This window comes from Bactrocera oleae, chromosome 3, assembly GCF_042242935.1.
Source record: "Bactrocera oleae isolate idBacOlea1 chromosome 3, idBacOlea1, whole genome shotgun sequence".
Classification (NCBI taxonomy): Eukaryota; Metazoa; Arthropoda; class Insecta; order Diptera; family Tephritidae; genus Bactrocera; species Bactrocera oleae.
The window spans coordinates 53,258,973-53,264,261 of record NC_091537.1 but is presented as its reverse complement, the minus strand read 5'-3'; the positions used below and the strand labels follow the sequence as shown (position 1 = coordinate 53,264,261).

Sequence of the window (5,289 nt, the reverse complement as noted above, 5' to 3'; positions counted from 1 at the left end):
CTGCTAATAACGAATAAATACTTAACGGCGGTCCCGTAGGGTTTTCCACCAAAGCTGCAGGTGACGGAGTTCAGGGTTTATTACGTAGGCGTAGTATTAAAAATTGGTGCTTTATTTGTTGTGAAAAATTTTCGCACTGTAACATAGGTTAAAATCGGTGGAGCAAGTCCCGAGATATGTGATTTCACCTAAAAGTGGGCGGTTAAATTTAATGTCGCTGACGCATTTAACTATTGATTTATCGTGCTTTTAGTAGTTTTTAACAAAACCGTTATATGGGGTGTTGGCGGGATTATCATCCGATTTCACCTATTAGCTTATACGTTTCCGATTAATTGCGTTGGCTAAACATTCCAAGGAACACGTGCACTAAGTTTCATCAAGATATGCTCATTTTTATTCAAGTTACAGCTTGCCCAGACGGACAGACAGACAGTCACTCGGATTTCAACTCGTCTCGTCATCGTGATCATTTTTATATGTATATGTACATATATAACTCCATATCTATTTCGATTAGTTTCAGGTAATACAAACAACCGTTAGGTGAACAAAACAATTATATTCTGTAGCAACATGTTACAAGTGTATACAAATATACATGGATATAAAAGAGGAATGCAACAAAAAATTTAATTAAGTAATGAACTATGAAAAACCAAATATCAAATGATTCCAAGCTGGCTCCTTTCAATAGCTCTGCGTGCGTCGCTCTCCAATTCATGGTTATTTCAGAATGAACTAATAAAAATGAAAATTTACTGATAATATAACTTTATTTGGAACTTATTCAATTAACGTATGTTATAAATGAAAAATCCTTTCTTTCATAGATATTTTTATATTGTTAGCACAAAACTCAAAAGTGTTATTGCACAGAAGCATGATATACTTTTGGTTTATAGCAATTAATAACAATCTTTTTGACGTACACAACTTTGGTTTAGGAAGAACCATAAACTCTAAGAGTAATTTTACTGTTCATTTGATCATCACTATGACAGTATTAAAGAATTCAGCATTTCTTACATGCATACATATATATGTAAACATGGCAATCATCATGGAAACCGATTAAATCCTTGAAAGTTTTGACGAAATTAGTAATTTAATGGTAAGATATTATAGAATCGGAAGAGTTGAGAAAAGCAATCTCGTTGTACAAAAACAACTATGTGATGCCCCACGAATTGAATGGAAAAATTGACGGGGAAAGACGGCGTTCAAGTTCGAAATGTTAGAGTGGGGTAGAAGTAGTGTAAATGTACTGCAACTTGAAAGCAATTTTTTGATCGTGAACGACTGACATAAGTTACATATGTCACATAACAAATGTGAGTGTGTTGGTGAACCTATCAGCAGTTTTTTATAGAGCAGGGCTCACTGCGTTTACTGTGTGATAAAGCGAATCAACGATAAAAAATAATCAATCTGCGTGTAGAAGTTGAACGAGCGGGTCTAGGCTCGATTGAATATGTGTATATGCAAATGAATATATAAAAATTAATATTATTTCTGGTTGAGTGGCAATTCGATTATGGTTGGACAATTTGGTATTAAAAAAAATCACTATCAGGCATGTTCCGGAAATCGCGGGATTTAAATCCGGCACCGAATTTGCAATTCGGTAACAGGTTTCCGCAATTCGGACGAATTTGCTTAAATTAAATCAACTACAAAACAGCTGATTGAGAATTGACAAATACAATTTGTTTCAACGAAATTAATACAATGAACGTGTTTTCTATTCCTGTGTATTCATTAAGCCAAAATGAATGGGAAATGTATGAAAAAGTTCGACCACGTACATATATTAAGATATCATTATAATCCTTTAGATATCCCAGATAAATATATAAAACCAATTTGAACGCAAGTGATGCATTTTGTCCCAATAAAGTTTTGTTGCCTTTACAGTATAAATAAAGATACGTTTCTGAAATAAGGCTTGCTACTAAATTGAGGTCCTTTGCAGAGGGAGGAAAACACACCGACATATCGCTTGCAAGAAGTACCGTGTGCAAAGTAAAGCACAGTGCCCAAAATGGATTAACTTTTTTTTTAGTAATTTTAGTATGTACGAAGCCCCAGCAAAATGATTATTTGTTCTTGAATAGAAAAGGTTACTTTAGCGTTAATTCGATGATTATGAGTTACAAATTTGAAATTCGTTGCCGATATTAATTCAGTTATTTTAAAAATTTGCGATAACGGCGTATGACGGCTGTGGGTGCACGCTACCCTGGCTCCAGTAACGACACCTTTATCTTTCCTTTAAGTATTTTTAATCTAAGCATGTGAGCGGAGACCATAGATCTTGGCTACTAGGAGTTCAGGATTTGGCTTGGAATCATATTTACTTACCCCTTATCTTGATGCAAACGCTTGGTCGCCACAGCACAAATTCAATGTACAATATTCTAAGGCAAGAAATATCGTTTGCGAGAGTAATCGGAGTCCTCAAGAGCCGCTTTAAATGGCTTTAAACAGCAATGCCATATGTCCCAGAGAAAGTTGTAAAAATCATAAATGTATGCAGTGCTTTGGACAAAATTTGTCGCTATTATGACCTCTATGGCATTGCTATATATGTAGTGGACGATTTTTTTGGCTAAGAAATTGCTGAACTACCGCTGTATCTATTCGCCATGAAATTTCAAATAACTTAATGCGTATAGTTTAATTTTTATTTTTTTATTCAATACAAACAATCACATTTAAAAGATTTTTACTCTATAAGATCACTTGTTAATATTACAATATTAATTAGTACAATGAATTTCTCGTTATCATTTAGTATTTAATTTGAAATAAATATCCTTTTGAACTCGAATTTGGTCTGCTTGGCTAGATAATACTTGCGACGATTGTGGTGTTGTTCGGCAATGTGCTAGTTTTGTTGCCCTACTAGGTTAGTCAACTTATTCATAGCTTTATATTCCTTGCAGTCTACTTCTGCATTCGGTTAATATTTTCGTGTTGTCGGTGGTAGTCGCAAGAAGAAGCTGCAAAGTATCAGATATCTTTTCAACTGCACCTTCCTCTGTTGCCATGTGTTTTTTGGGGCAGTCCTGCACTGTGTCTTCGCGCCGTATTTTTTTGGTGTGGACTTTGCCCCGCCGCTAGAAATTTCATCAGTACTTGGAAGCATGGCGCCCAAAAAATTGCTGACGTCATCAACAATATGGATGTTAACCCCAAATGAAGAGCAATTTGAGATGTCTTCACGGACGTATAAATTCCGCAAATTTGAGCTACATCTTCCTCATTGGGGGTTAGCAAAAATATGTTGAATTATCCTCCTCAGTAGCTCTGCTTTCGCAATTGTTGTGTGGGATTTTCTTCCCGATGCAGCCTTTCCAATCGGACCATACCTATTGAAACGTTAATACAGTTCACATAACATACATACGTGTTTAATCTAATTGATATTTTGCTCACTTTTTTCAGCCGTTAATATCTTTTTGCCACCGCAGCTACACGATCTTCTTTCACAAAGTTTTTTGCCAAGTCCGAATTTGGCAAATAAAATTTAAAATTTTTTTCCTCAGTTAGACGTTTATGTTTTGCCCTAAAATTAGAAAAGAAATTTCAATAATTTCCCGCACTTTTTGCTCACTGATATCAAAATATCCAAAAATTTGCGAAAACGATTTCTAGAACATACTATATGGCTCTGATTTCATGTTCGAAAACTGTGTAATCGTAATCGCAAAGTGGTATTCAGAACAAATCGATTTCTGGAATGAATGATATTTTATCAAATAAAAATTTGTTTAATTGTATACGAAAAATGTGCACCTGATCCTCAGTGCGCGTCTTTCACTCTTCGTTTGCTTGTGTTAAACAATCCGTTTATGTACGTATACGATCACTTACGCTCATTTAGCACATGCTGAGTCTCTGCCCATCCGTGCACAGTAGTACCCCAAATCTCCAAAGTAAACTAAATTATCACAAATATACCCAAACACTAAAAATTAATGACTGACAATAAAAATAGTTTTACCGGTAATGTAGCAAAGTTCGTGTACAACCGATTGCAAATACTACATACAGTTACTGCAGTGTATCATTCAAACAAGGATGACATGATGCGAGACTCTCTCATTTTCGCTGATTTTTCTGTTATTCTCTTTCCCTGATTATTAAGATCAGGGAGTTTTGAACAGCTGATATCAAAAAAGGCGATATGCCAGAAATAAACCCGCTAAAAATAGCTAACAAAAGCAGTGCGAAACGAAATTTCTACTAATTTAATTTAAAACGTTAATCATAAAACCAATATATTTTATTATGACTTGTATTGTTTCTTTGTTATATTTTTTTTATTTATGTATTATTTTTTATGTTCTATGATATTTTAAAATGTTTATAATATAAATACACGTATTTAGATATGTATGTACTTATATGCGTTATATAGGCTTACTCGGGAACCGAGCACCTAAATATAATAACGAAATGCAAAATACCCAAAAGTGATTTTTGAAATATCCAATCCTTTTTCTTTCGACAGTGGCATGATTGACAATAGTTATAAAAAATGTAGGTCTTGGCAGCTCTGTCTCAAATCAAAGAGTTTCGCATCATTTCATCCTTGACTCAACAACAAATGCGCAAGTTGAACGTATTCATAGCACTTTGAACAAATACGGCCCCTATAGAAGAATTGTTTAATGCAGTTAAACAATACAATAGGCGGGTTTTATTTGACCGTCATAAGCTAATAGCTTAATCGTTGAAAAATAAAACGCACTTGATTTATCTCATATTTTGGCTTAAAAACGAACAGTGTTGGCAATGCGGGCAAGAACAGTCAGCTGATATTCAATTTATTTCAAAATGTCTGACATGGAGATAGTTTGAATTTTTAAATTTGTAAACAGAATATTAATATAATATACAAATATATTTATTTTGTTCATTTGCCTGTATTTTGTCTATAATACAAAAAACTGAAAACAAATTTTCTTATTTTGTCTTAATTTCAACTCAATACCCATCCACAAAAATCTATAATTTTAGTTCGTTTACATTTCAGTATGTCAAAATAAGGTTTATCGTTATTGTCAATTACTTTTTTGCAACATTTGAACACAAGCACAATACAATACACAAGCTAAAATAGCTTTTGACAAGCCAATATAAATATGTTGGCTAGGTCTTCCATACAAAATTAGCTAATAGCTTAACGTGCTGGTCACATAAAACACGCTTAATAAAACGATACATTCAACCACAAGATATAAGTCAAAAGAAGTATAAAGATAAACTTATAAAGAAAGC

At 33.7% G+C, this 5,289-nt stretch overlaps 1 long non-coding RNA gene across 1 annotated transcript; it reads right to left on the bottom strand.

Moving 5' to 3' along the window:
* Positions 1–2,708: 2,708 nt before the first annotated feature.
* On the bottom strand, positions 2,709–3,760 carry LOC118682018 (uncharacterized). Its single transcript, XR_004977702.2, has 3 exons — positions 3,668–3,760; positions 3,442–3,571; positions 2,709–3,374 (listed from the first exon to the last, which is right to left on the bottom strand). It is a non-coding gene; the product is annotated as an uncharacterized lncRNA (long non-coding RNA).
* Between the last annotated feature and the right edge of the window lie 1,529 nt (positions 3,761–5,289).